Consider the following 14,986-nt stretch of genomic DNA (forward strand, 5'->3'; position numbering starts at 1 on the left):
TACTGCCACGAGACTAATCAAAGCTACTAACCCTCTGATAGCTTTCTCGCCTGCACTGCTGCAAAAATTTCTTTCTGGTCTTTCTGCCTGTACTTTTGACACCTAAATATATATTCTCCACAGAAATTAGAATGAATTTCTAAAACAGTCAATCATTTCATGGCATCTTCCCATGGAACACCCTCCAATGCTTTCCTATAACACTTGGCAGAAAATCCAAACCTCCCTGCCATTTCCCACAAGGCCCTGCATGACTGGGTTTTCACCGAACTCTTCAACCTTATCACCAAGCACAACCCTTCTCTCATCCTTCACTGGCCTCCTAGTTATTTTGTCTTCTTGTTCCTTCTACCTTCTCTTTTCCATGAGACATTGTCAAGACTCTCTCCCTCACATCCTTCAGGGTTTTACATAAAGTTGTCTTCTCAATGAGGCCATTTCTGAAGAGCCTATGTATGTTTCACCCCCACACACATGTTACACTCACATTTCCTCCTTAGCACGTCACTAACATGTTTTACGTTTTATGTGTGTATCTCGTTTGTTGTCTGTTTCCCCAGTAGAACGTAAGCTCCAAGAGGGCAGGGGTGTGACCTATCTTGCTCACTGATATATCCCCCAGTACCAGCTATAACGTCTGATACCTTATGCATGTTCAGGAAATACAGGTTGGATAAGTGAATTAATAAGTGACTGACCGAATGAGGGATGGTAACTAGTTTGACATCTCAACCATGTAGCACAGTACTCAGAACAGTAATCTTTGGTTGAATAAGTCAACAGTTTGGAGTAGAAGGTGAAACAGCCCTCCGCAGCTCCACTGCCTTTTTCACCTGGCATGATGGCTCATGGGCTGGCTCTTATTGAGGATTTTTGCATTTCTGTTCATGAAACATATTGGTCTGCAATATTCTTTTCTTGTAATGTGTGTTTTGAGTTTTGGTATTGGGATAATTTAAGCCTCATAGAATGAGTCAGGAAGTATTCTCCCTGCTTCTATCTTCTGGAAGAGATTTTAGAGAATCAGTATAATTTCTCTTTTAAATGTTTGGTAAAATACGCTAGTAAACTTACATGGGCCTGGTATACACTGGCTTTTTAGGATCTATTTTACACATCTCTGATGCAAAGTGACTATCAAACAGTATCTAGGTATGCAGAGTACTATAGACTCTAGTAAAATTTTACATCCCATTAAAGAGTGGGAGCAGAGGCCAGTCATGTATAGTCCTATGGGTTCTAGTAAGGACCTTACATACTTGTCTGGGATAAGGATATAACTAAATGACATAATAAGAAGTGAACTTAAAAAATAAGCTCATATTCCTTGATCCAGCCTGAAAATCTGTGTTTCCTGTTTGTTTTTTAGTGTCTTAAAGAATTCAATGTTCTGGGCATAGCCTATGAAGTCCTTTAACCAACACTGATCTCATGATCCTATCAGCCTCAGAGCCCTCCTCCTATGTGACAGATATATCTTTTTTGTCCAAGAAAAAAAGTACTATTTAGAATAAAAACATATTTATGAATGCCTATTTTGCTTGAAGAGGGCACAGATTCATTAAAAGAAACATCTCAGGTCAAAGGAAGCACAGAATGTCATTCTGAGTATCTTAGGGCTATAGACTTATTTAGTGCTTTGAAAAATTTAAATAAATATATCCACAAAAGTAAAAAAGAAAGAAAGAGAGAGAGAGAGAGAGAGAGAAGGAAGGAAGGAAGAAGGAAGGGAAGATTTCACAAAATCTTCGTTCACATTTGCAGTGATCATGATAACATAATGCGTTCCCAGTGTTCTTTGAGGAGTGCTTTCTGGCACATAAACTGGCCCTAAAGACAGACCCCAAAATGCGTTAACAAAATACTTTGAACAACGGGAACATTTCTGAAATCCAAGGTGACCACAGTGAAGGACAACATTCATTTGAATATAAATTTCAGGACATCAGCTTTTTTGAAAAAAAGAAGTTCTGTTATTTCATGGTCACGCTTTACAAACTTTTAGTATTTATTCATTCTGCATTGTGGCTTTTTTAAAAAAAGAAACATCAGAAACACTGAGGCAGTTTTCCACCTATATTCAGAGACTGACAATGCTGATGTATCTAATCATTCATGTGTATATGGAAAACCACTATGTATGCATCTAATCATTCATGTGTGTATGGAAAACCACTCATGACAGTCCAGAATCCTATTATAAAGAGACATATAAACAAGTATATATTCAGTTTCACGAACTAAATTTCAGCATCCATACCAAACAAATGGATGATTCATATTCCACAAGCTAAAAGATGTAGTTTCAGGGCATGAATAGAAAGCCTTTCTTACTATGGAAGAGTAATTCTTCCCTTTTAGAAGAAACCTGAATTTCATTATATATAAAAAGAACTGTAAGCACTGGAAACCTAATAACTTTACTCTTCATAGAATTGTTAATTAATAAATACATTTAAATTTTACTTTCTGAACAATAAGTAATAGGCAGAGGCAATTTTTAGTCACTACAGTGTGTTAGCTGAAACTCTGCAAAAATTGTTGTAACCATGTAATTATTTGGTTCATTTTTTAAAAGAAGGAAAACTATAAACTTAAAAAAATTTTGGAGAAAACAACAGATTTATTTGAATTGTCATATGTTCTAAAATATCAGAGATCTACAAACTAAATGGTATATCAGAGATACACAAAAAGAAGCTGGAATAAATGTTTGATAGCAATATAAATTCAACTTTACGGTAAACACAAAGATTACTTTTTATAAGGTCAGATGTATGCATATAAATCATCTTCCCTATTCGCTAGAGACGTTTCTTTCAGTATAAAAACAAACTGTTAGACTTTTGGTTTGAAAGCTCTTGCCTGTGTAAAAGAAACTGGTGGGAAGACACCACCGTGCCCATTCACAACATAATGCCATCAGAGAAGATCAGCTAAGACAGTAAGTAGTCCATGTGAAAAGCAGGCCAGAGTCCTTACCATTTCTAAATTTTTCTGTAATTTTTCCTCTCTTTGTGTTCTTTAAAATTTTCTCCCTCTTCCAAAGTGCTTTTATAAAGAAAAGAACAAGGATGTCAATAAGTATTAATGTAAATTTTCCTAACCAAAGAGAATTCCCATTGGATGAATACTTTTTGAAATTATTTCCTCTGTTGATCTCAGTAGATTCTTTAAGACATTTTGCACCCAAAATAAACTTGAAGCATAATGATCATAAATCAGTTTACAGAGTCTTATTCAAGGGTCTAAATGATAAAACTAAATTATAAAACAATTTCCTTACATTTATACTCAGAGGTAAAACAGCAGTAGATAACAACCTCCAATATTTTTAGAATTAAAGGTCCTAAAACAACATAAAGAATTTATTATCTGTCCTTCGCCTGGAATGTGCCCATTTTACAGAGGAGGTTTGTGAGGGATGGTGAGCAAAAGACTCTATCTCCGTGGGAGCATTTTCTTGAATATCATCACAGAGTGATCATTTCTCCTTCTGTACAACATCAAAACAACCATGAAACCCAAACGATGAATCTGGTCATTCTCTGGACTTGGCTGCCATCTTGAGAGGAGCGATTTTGGAAACAGATTTTTTTTTTTGGGAAAAGATTATGTTTTTGGACTCTCCTGTTGCTCGTTCAGCTTAATAACAAAGTCATAAAATAACATCACCTAGAAAATTGTAATGTTGTGCTCCTACTTCAGGAAACGTTCAGACTGATTACCCTAAGCCTCCCAAGTACAGTGTCAAAACTTATCTATAAATATATGAGAATTTGGAAGTGTTATAAACATGTATTTTTTTATTGTCAGGCAGAATTGTTTAAATTTTTTTTCACAAAAGACAAATTTCTCTCTTTTCAATAAATTCAAGAACAGAATTTCAACTTTCTCTTCTGTAGAACATTACATCATCTCATCTGCAGAACATCACATCATCTCATCTGCCATTCTTTCTGACAGTTTGAACATATTTCTCCCTTTCTGGCCCTCAGTGTCCAACATTCCTTGTAATGGTTTATATTTACTTTAAATCCACATTTGATGCTTCTCTTTTTCTCATTTTAATATCTTGAAATTTCTTTATTCTTTTCTGACAAGGTGATGTCTCAAACCTTAAATAATTTTGGTTTGTTGCTGTTTCTAAATTTATTTTAATTCTTTTATTTTTAAATTTATTTTATTGAAGTACAGTTGATTTACAAAGTTGTGTTAGTTTCTGCTCTACAACAAGTGAATCAGCTATACATATATATATTATTTTTCATATTCTTTTCCATTATGGTTTATCATAGGACAATGAATATAGTTCCCTCTGTTAAATCTTTTTTTAAAAGTTTTTATTAAAGTCTACTTGATTTACACTGTTCTGTTAGTTTCAGATATACCGCAAAGTGAATCAGTTACATATAGTCATTTTTTTTTAGATTCCTTTCCTATATAGGCCATTACAAAGTACTGAGTAGATTTCCCTGTGCTATACAGTAGGTCCTTATTAGTTATCTTTTTGTATACAGTAGTGTGTCTATGTCAATCCCCGTATTAATTCTTGATATTGTGTTTCGATTATGGATCTACATTAGAATAGGCTCTCTAATACAGTAATCATACCCAACATTATTATGTTTCTATTTGAATATCTTAAAATAATGCTGGTTTTTTTAACACTAGTATATTGCCCATTCCTCAGCTATTCTGACCAAAAACTCTAATTTTCTACACATTTGATAGCAAATTTTAATTCACCTTTATAGTATGTTTCTTTCATGAATATGTTTAATACTTTCCTATTAAATTCATCCTTTATGTTTCCTAATTTCTGATCATCATAATAAATAAACACATTAGCTTCAAGAATTAGAGTGTGAATGTTTATATGTCATTGTATTGCTAGGATGCTCTGAGTTTTTAATTATATTGGTAAATTCTGTCCAGGGCATAAGAAAACATCACAGCTATATGAAGGGGTATAATTGATTTGTGAATGTTCTATCTAATTTAAGGGATAAATAAGTTACTAATGCAAATTTCTTTGTCTTAGTAGTTGGTCTGTCTCTAGTTCTTAAGGCTTTGTCCTGGGTGAAAACATACTCTTGCTAAACCACTCACAGTCATCAGGTCTGTTCCTATGCTAGTGCCCTTCCATCTTCTTCACCGAGTCACCTTACTACATGAAGAAGTTGTTAATGACCATAAGCTATCTGGCAAGAACTTAGTCCAATTACCCCAACATTCTTTTTCTGCATCTCTAGCTCAACTATTCTATATTTACTAAGTGTGCTTGGCACAAAGATAATTCGCAGGTTAACTATTGATTATTTATACATCTTTCACACTACTACAAAATCGTTGAGCAAAATAGGCATTTACATGTGTACACATGTCAATGTCTGGATGTGCATTTTGAAAGGCAATAGTCTCCATTTAATGATGGGTCAGGACTGATACAAATGATTTGAGGAGAACGTAAAGATTTTACATTGGATGTTCTTGTTCAGAGGAATGGCAATGTTATAGATTAGATAACTGAAGAAGTAAATGATCAGGAGAGTGCAGTTTCTATATTTTAGGCCACATAACTACCTATCAAAAGAGCATCTCTCTGATACTATTAAAATTTCAACTTTTTGACATATAAAGATATGGCAGCAATGAACTTGGTCTGTAACAATACACCATTGATGATAATGTCTTTTTAGTTTAGTGAATCCTAGAATAACCAATTTTTGGATGCTGAAAACCAGTTTGACCAAAATGCAAATAATACGTATTTTGTTACTCAAAATTATTTATGAGTGGTGAATTTTAGTCATTTTCTTAAAAAAAGTACATTGATTTTGTTCTCATTATTGAAAAGAGAGTTAATATAAATATGGAACTTGAGTTTGCTAGTTATTTCCATTCAACACATGAAATTATTTTTTGCACTGTCATCTTGTCTATTGGAGTTGATAAGATATCTCTTATTTTTTCCTTGCTTCTTTATATGCTGTTTGTTCTAATTGATTTTTAAGATCTTTGCATTATATCTTTGGAGTTCTGTGGCTTTGTTAAAGTGCCTATGTTTGAATTTGTTTTTCTTTATCTGATTTGTGGCTGGGAATGATTTTCTATATGGTATTAATGTCTTTCTTCAAGTATGGAAAATTCTCACCTATTATCTTGTAACTCACCATCGAGAATTCCTAATAGACACTGGTGTGCTTTCTCATTTTATTGCTCTATGTCTCTTAAGTTTTCCATCTCTTAACATCCTGTGCTCATTCTAGAAAATTTCTTCAGATGTGATTCACAGTTCATTAATATTCTCTTAGGTGATTTCTCTTTTCATCCTAAAAGTTTTCATGAAAGTTTTAAATTTAAAAACTATATTTTTATTTTCTACGAGTATTTGGCTCTTTTTCAAATCTGCTAATTTGTTTTCATAATGTCTTACTGTTGGTTTCTATTTCTTCTTTCTTTACCTTTATAATTTTTTAATGATTAGTTTATGTTTTTTTTTTTTTCTAGGTTTTTAGGATTAGAGTGTTCCTGCATATGGTGCCTCATTATTCTTTGTGATGTTGAATAATTCTCACGTGTGGCTTTATCACTATTTATTTAATTGTAAATTCATTTTCAGTTTTTTTTTTTTTTCTAAAAGAGTCCTGTGTGCCCTGGTTCAGACATGTTTCCATACAGAATTATAGGTTTCCATTAATTTATGTAAATTACATTTGGAGGATTCATGCACTGTGAATAATATACATTCAAGCCCCATACTGATACACGCCAAAGTCCGGTGTTTCGATTTGTCACAGTAGAGCTATTTTCTTCCCCTCTATTTCATCTAGGTTCCTAGGCAGACAAGCTCTAGTCACTTCCCTGGATCAGTGGGTGCAATTTTCTTGCTGCTTCATCAAGGAGGAAGCAGCTCCTCGCTGATCTTGAATTTATGTGAGAATTTCAGTTCCAGATCTCTAACCTGCTTAGACCTGAGTCCTGTAGCCATTAGAGACTTGATAAGGGATTGACCTCTCCCTGCTCAGTCATGACATCAGCTCTTTGTTTTACTAAGCTCTCTTTCTTTTATGACCCTTGAGGATTTTCAGGGTTTTAATGTGTTGCTGATCTATATATTTAGAAATATTTATAATGATAATACTTTAGATATGTATGTATGAACAAGAGGTGGTAAATGCCTCATCTCAGATATGAAAAGACTTAGTAATCAGTGGTTAACCTAGATGCATTCAGTGAAATGAGACAGTGCTTCAAACAGTTCTGTGTGAATTTTACAATGTTAGAAACGGATAGCTTTCCGGAGTTCATTACTATCGCACCTAAAACAATTTTATGTCCTTCAACATATCCCCCTGTGGCCTCACATTCTTACTGGGTTTTGAAACTAGTCTTTCATCTAATTTATACATTTCCTTCTGGTTCAGTTTTTCTAGAAGATTCTATCAAGTTCTCTCCAATGCTCCTGTGAATTGTATTATTCTCCCGGGTATATGTTCAAGATATGTTTAGCTGCACATTACTAAGGGTGGTTAATGTACAGCAAAATGAAGATTCTTTAAATGCCCTAAAATTGGCAAAAATAGATTCAAATAAAAAAGATAACCAACCCTAAATAAACTAATGAGAGCAACATATTTGCTTCTAAAATTACAATAAAAAGTATTTAACCTCTCCATAAAATATTTTAAACTGAAATAAGTATCAGCATAAGCAAATGCAAAAATCATTTTATTATTAAATTAGAGTGGTTCTATTCTAATTAAATGTTGCATTTTAATGTTATTAGTTTATTTTTAAGTGATAATTAGTTTAAAGTAAATTGTTAAGAATTAATGTCCAGTTTCTGTAACTTTTTCAGGCTATTGGTGTATCTCTTCTAATTATGAAGAATATATATCTCTTCTAATTACAAAGAATATAGAAAACTTCTGTAATTTTTTCAGGGTATTGGTTTATGTCTTCTTAAATAATCTATACATTCTTAAAAACTGCTATATATCCTTTTCTTATCTATTTCCTGAATTATATTCAACATCTTCAAATAAATAATTTTTCTTCCTATTACCAAAACAAATTCTCAGAAGTCTATTCTTTTATATTGACTAGATACACACCATCCTTATTGAATTTGAAAGTGGCTAGTCCAATTTCACCCACAGTGAAGTTACTTTGCCAGACAGAACAACAGAGCATAAGATTTATTCTGATGTGTCCTGGAACAGGACACTTGGTCACTTGGAAATGTAATTAAGAAAAATCTCAGGATCAGAAATGATGCCTTTGGTGGCCTGAGTTGTGGGGTATTTGATTCCACGATGGCCACAGTGTAGCTACCGTGGCATTACTTAGGCCTAGCTATATGGATTAGATTTTCCAGGCAATATAGCTTTACCTAATATGTGAATTTATACATTTCATTTAAGGAGGTGTAAAGCCTACAAAGAGTTAAAACAAGTGGATCAGACTGATTTCAGTGCATAACTGACAATAGTAAGAATCAGTGAGATTAAAAAGAGCAGGATCATCGACTGGAAAAAACTTGGAGGAAAAAAATGTAGAGAAGAATATGGTTAGAGTTATTTGATGACCACTATTTCAGTGGGTCTGAACATTTATGTGTTTGTTTTTTATTAATAGTCTGCCTCTTCACTAACATGAAATCTCCATAGAACAGGGGCCTGGACACAGGGCTTGGAAGGCTGACTGGCATGGGAAGTGCTTAACAAAATCATTGTTGATTAAATAAGTACGTGAACCCAGGCACCGCGATGAACAAGGTTTGTTGGGCCAAGGGAAAGCAGAGGATGAAGATATAACTGATTGAAAACCTAAGTGTAGGAAACATCAAACAAGCTTTTATGTGAAGATAACTGGTATGTAGGACTGGCCAAGCAATTCTGAAGTATCACTTCAAAGGGATGAGGGAACAAAAGCATTTGGGAAATTCAAACAAGATTGAGTGGCAATACCACTGTTGCCTTATTAAGCCCAAGTTTTCCCAGTAGTTTTTGAAAGCTGTGAAAGAGAGACCAAGATAACTCAACACAGGCACTGACCATTCCTTTCCTAAGAGTCTCATTTCGATGTTGCCAATACTCCATCTTATCCTTTACTCTTGCTTCTTGAGAATGGAATGGAAAAGAGGGGTGCTTTACATTTAAAAATTTCTTTAAAATGTTCTTCAATGGAAAATGAACCATTTTCTCCCCACAGTGGAATTTCCAGAGTAAAGAGGGATTTTTAGGAACCTACATGATAACTTTTGTTGTGCCTCAACCTAAATGGTAATAGAGATTCTGAAAATTGTTCCTTTAGACATATTATTTTACTAATAATTAGAACTAATGATGTATTATGGGTGCCTTTTCCAGGAAAGGTATCTAACTTCTTGCTTCTTGCACCGCAGATTAGCCTAGTAGTGAGGCTGGATGAAATCAAAGGGTGCCGTTACAGGCCTTTATTTTGAAATTATCAACTTTTATTTGAATGAAGAATTTTAGTCACGAGGATATAGATCTGCTTGCTTTTCCACCTCTACCATTTCTTTCTTTTGGTTAAATGAAAGTAAAGGGGACTCAGAGCTGCTAAGACTTCCCTGACATCCAAAGAAAAGAGGAGGAATAAGACAGATATGCCCTTATTGGGCCCCATTCCCTGGGTTATTCAGACTCCTTGTCCTCCATTCCAGGTACAGATGCTTCCTGTTTTCTTAGACCATCCAAATTTAATGAATAGAAAAGACAGAGAAATAGTAAAATACAAAATACTAAAACTCAAATAGAACAAAATATTCTTTTTGGTCTAACGTCTGGGCTAAAAGTAGCAAATTTAACAAAGTGCCTAAAACAAAGTAGATATTCAAGCAATATTTGGCTAATTAAATAAACACCTATTGGGCTAAATGCAGCAAATAGGTAAACTTGGTCCAATTGAACATGATGCTAAACCTTGTGAAAGACACAGAGGATAGAATTCCTTAGAAAGAGGGGTCCAATGAAACCTTGAGTGGCGGGTTGAGTCATTCAGAGAAAAATCAGCGGTAGAAGGCTCTGAGATCATCAGTTCTCTTTCCACCATTCGTTGATGTCCATTGAATTAGCATTCATGCTCACTGTCTCTGCTTAAACACTTCCTCTCTTCGTCTGCTTTCTAAATGGATGTGCACCTACAGTATGTATCTACTCATTTTAAAATAACTGAATGCACCTGTTGCCCTGAAAGATAAACATGGCCATTAATGAGCATCCTCTGTTTAATAGTATAATACTGCTTGGCAGCCTGTATTTGAGACCACCTGCCCCTCAAGCTTTATCTCTACCCCGCATCTCTTCCCTCCATCTACTTTTCCTCTGCTCAGGAGAATACTGCTCATGTTATAACTACTTTTTCTGTGTTTTTACAAAAACCTCCTACCCTCTCTTTCAGTTTCTCATTTACTTTATAATAAAACTTGTTTTTCTTTAGTGTCAATATTCAAAGTAAACAAGAATTTAAAAAAATTTTGTTTAATTGGTTTACTTTTTAGAATCACATAGTATTGTTTTCTACTATTTTCCACTTCAGAGCTCTTTTTCTACAAATCATGTAGTTTGACTGTAATTTTGCGGATTTAAACAAAATTGAATGTGAGCATCTACTATCATTTATAGGATCGTTTCTGTGTGAAAATGTTTTGAGTTCTAAATATTTAACTTTTAAGTTAAACTTTGGAAATACAACCCAATTGAAATTAGTTTCTGCCTGTATTGTAAATATGATCTTTAAAACCAGCTAAAACCAAGAATATTTTTATTTATAAAAAGATTCTTATGAATTTGGAAGACAAATTATTCCAAATATTTTAGGGCACATTTATTGTATAAAGTAAGTACACTTGAAAACCTAAAGATTTTTGTGCATTTTCCCCTTTCAGACTCTTTTTTTTTTAATTTAATTTTTTTATATTTTTTGGGGGGTACACCAAGTTCAATCATCCGTTTTTATACACATATCCCCATATTCCCTCTCTCCCTCAACTCCCCCCCCACCCTCCCTCGAGTCCCCCCCACCCTCCCTGTCCCAGCCCTCTAAGGCCCTTTCAGACTCTTGTCACAGTGGATTCTACAATGTAGGAAGACAGAATTAATTTTATGGGTCAAAGTCTCTGCAGTTTTCCTCCTAAATCTAATGTTGTTTTTTGCTCTCATCAAGTGCAAGAGGTAATCACAACATTCTGTCTTTTCGTGGTTCAGAAGAAAGTTCTTTGTCCCTTCTAACTTAAATGTATACTATAGAGTTTGGCATATTAAGCTGACAAACTGTGTCTGACATTTTTTGCACTAAAAATAAAGCTATGAGGAAATTCCCTTACCAAAATCAGATAACAGAAAAATATTCACTTACAAATAAATGAGACACCCTCAGCCAAAAGGTTTTACTTAGCCGTACCAATAAATTCCGAAAGTTTGATACCCACAGGAGTTGTCTGAGTGGAAATCATAACGGAAGTACAGACTGGAATTTTTAAAGAAGTGATGCTTGTTAGACATATCTAATATTGAAAGAATGACTTGATATTTAGAAGCTTGGTAAAACTAAAGATTTAAATATGAAAATAATAGTTGTAGAAATTATGAATTTAATACCCTTTACTATTATAGAGATCATTTATTATTTGGCAATTTGGGGAAACTTTTCAATTGACAGAAATTCATATCCTTAGCATCTTTAATATTTAATTTTTAATTTCAAAATGTTTCAGACTCAAATGAAAGGGCAAACAGTCTAAAGTCCTCTAAGTAGGGAAAAAACCAAAATCCTATTTTCAATATTTTTATATCAATTATATGTCTATATCTTTACAATGCTTTCCTCCTGGCTGTTTCCTTGTTGTCATACTGTAGTGATTTTTTAAACTTTGGAGTGCATTGGGATGATCTGATATACATATTTAAAATACTGGTTCTAATCTGTGACATAAATCACAGCAAGATCCTTTTTGACCCACCTCCTAGAGTAATGGAAATAAAAACAAAAATGAACAAATGGGACCTAATGAAACTTAAAAACTTTTGTACAGCAAAGGAAACCATAAACAGGGCAAAAAGACAACCCTCACAATGGGAGAAAATATTTGCAAATGAAGCAACTGACAAAGGATTAATCTCCAAAATATACAAGCAGCTCATGCAGCTCAATATCAAGAAACGAACAACCCAATCCAAAAATGGGTGGAAGACCTAAATAGACATTTCTCCAAAAAAGACATACAGATGGCCAAGAGGCAGATGGAAATCTGCTCAACATCACTAATTATTAGGGAAATGCAAATCAAAACCACAATGAGGTATCACCTTACACCAGTCAGAATGGCCATCATCAAAAAAATCTAGAAACAATAAATGTTGCAGAGGGTGTGGAGAAAAGGGAACCCACCTGCACTGTTGGTGGGAGTGTAAACTGGTACAGCCACTGTGGAAAACAGTATGGAGGTTCCTTAAAAAACTAAAAATAGAACTACCATATGACCCAGCAATTCCACTACGGGGCATATACCTTGAGAAAACCATAATTCAACAAGATACATGTACCACGATGTTTATTGCAGCACTATTTACAACAGCCAGGACATGGAAGCAACCTAAATGCCCATCAACAGATGAATGGATACAGAAGATGTGACACATATATACAATGGAATATTACTCAGCCATAAAAAGAACTGAAATTGATTTATTTGTAGTGAAGTGGATGGACCTAGAGTCTGTCATACAGAGTGAAGTAAGTCAGAAAGAGAAAAATAAATAGCATATGCTAACTCATATGTATGGAATCTAGAAAAATGGTACTGACGAACCTAGGGACAGGGCAGGAATAAACACGCAGATGTAGAGAATGGACTTGAGGACACAGAGGGGAAAGGGGAGGCTGGGCTGTAGTGAGAGAGTAGCATTGACATATATATACTACCAAATGTAAAACAGATAGCTAGTGGGAAGCTGCTGCACAGCACAGGGAGATCAGCTCAGTGCTTTGTGACGACCTAGAGGGGCGCGATAGGGACAGTGGGAGGGAGGCTCAAGAGGGAGGGAACATGCAGATATATGTATACATACAGCTGATTCACTTTGTTGTACAGCAGAAACTAACACAACATTGCAGCGCAGTGACACTCCAATAAAGGTGTATTTAAAAAATAAAATAAACAAATAAATCAAATACTGGTTCCAGAGCCCATTCCCAAAGATTCTGACTAAGTAAGTCTAGCATGGAACACAGGAATAGATATTTTCTTAGGTTGGCTTCAGGCTACATTTTGAGATGTTTCTCAAAATCTTTGCAGAGCAGAAGATGAAATTGTTTCTAAAATGCATCAGAGTAGAAGAGAACAAAATGGAAATATTTTAAGAACTGTATGGTAAGAACCACACTGTCAGAACATCAGCAGTGCCTTTCATTATAAATTGATTGAAATAACCACTATATATTAGCAGTGACAATTACTGCCTAGGAGGCTAAAGTACTTTTGATTCTAGGTATATGCACTTTCAGAACCACTTCCTTTGTTTTAATAATCCATGTAAGGAAATTATGAAAATTAGAAAAAAACATGTTTCAGCAATAACAACTGTGATCCTGTAAAGTCATACTGCATCAGAGAGAAGAGAAACTCGTAGCACTGAAATAGTTCACTCCCCAAAGGTGAAGAACTGTGTCGTAACAAAAGCCTACCAGACAGATTTATTTCATAAGATGGTGAACTTACCGGAGTGTATGGTTGATTTATTTCTGTATGATTGTAGTACTGGAGACCTATTCTAGTCAACTTCCTCAGGAAGAAAGTAAGATGCAAATAGTGGAATAAAGTTCAAGACATGGCCTCATACTCTAACATTATTTCTCCTGTATACAATGAGAACCAAGTGAAAGGTGATTCTTTAGAAATCCAAAACTTCAGTAACATGGGACTCCCAATAATGATTAGTGAGATAATTTAATCACCTCCAATTAACTTCAAAGAATTGTGTTCATGCCGAGTGAAAGGGTGTTAGAAATGACAGACCAAAGAAGCAATTTGATTGGTTAATGAAGAGTCCAAGAATGATAACTGAATTTGATGGAATTCATTAGTTGGGACATTCAAGCAGATACTCTACAACCCCAATTATGTGCTCTAACATGTAGCAGTCGCAATGTGATATACGTACTTCATTGACGATTTAGGCATACAGGAGAGAGTAAGACATAGCATGGCACAAAGAAACATCAGCCCGAGACAAACTCTGCCTCCACTTCTACCCCTTACCCAATATTGCTGCTAAAATATCATGTGTACAGCGGGGCACAAAAGCACAGAGGCAGATGCTATGGCATATTCTTTTAGAATGCAAGGCTGCTCAAGATCATTTACAGGTAATGAACCATGACAACTCTGGATTTGATGAAGCACAAAACGAGAGTGGGAGAAAGCAAAAATGTTATATAAGTGGCCAGTGTCCCACCAACTACATTAGCACATCAAGGGCCTTAATACTAGTAATAATTTCAAAAGGCATGACAAATACTAAACATTCTTTTGAAGTGAGAGATACAGTCCTCCAATTTTCCACACCAATGTATTTTCTTCCACATATCACAAGTTCATCAACAAAACATACCAAAGTTTCTGTTTTTTCCACATACCTTACTTAGTTGCAGTGCAATTTCCAGGAATGAAGCAATAGGCAGGTGAACGGTCTTCCAATTCGAATGCAGGCGTTTGTCAAGCTCTTGCTAGTTCTTGTTTGCCTGGTTTCCCTAGAGAGAAAGAAAAGAATAGAAAAAATTAATAAAGATGCTGCCCTGCAACTCTGCACTCGCCTTTGCTACTGAGTGTGTATACAGGCTTTGGCAGATGTGACCCATTCATTATTCACATCCAGCTCTAGCTTCCTCAATTCCTGGGTGCGCTAGGTGCTCCAGGCTAAGAACCAAGAGGTATGAATCATGCGGACATAAAGAA

The 14,986-nt window shown here is 34.8% G+C and overlaps 1 protein-coding gene across 2 annotated transcripts in view; it reads right to left on the minus strand.

Moving 5' to 3' along the window:
- Positions 1 to 14,713, minus strand: part of SYT1 (synaptotagmin 1) — a 412,783-nt gene extending 398,070 nt beyond the window's left edge. For both annotated transcript variants that reach the window (XM_057743300.1, XM_057743299.1), the window contains exon 1: positions 14,668 to 14,713. The gene's annotated coding sequence lies outside the window, so the exon portion shown is untranslated. The remainder of the gene's footprint in view (positions 1 to 14,667) is intronic.
- Positions 14,714 to 14,986: the final 273 nt, after the last annotated feature.

Source organism: Hippopotamus amphibius, chromosome 7 (genome assembly GCF_030028045.1).
Source record: "Hippopotamus amphibius kiboko isolate mHipAmp2 chromosome 7, mHipAmp2.hap2, whole genome shotgun sequence".
NCBI lineage: Eukaryota > Metazoa > Chordata > Mammalia > Artiodactyla > Hippopotamidae > Hippopotamus > Hippopotamus amphibius.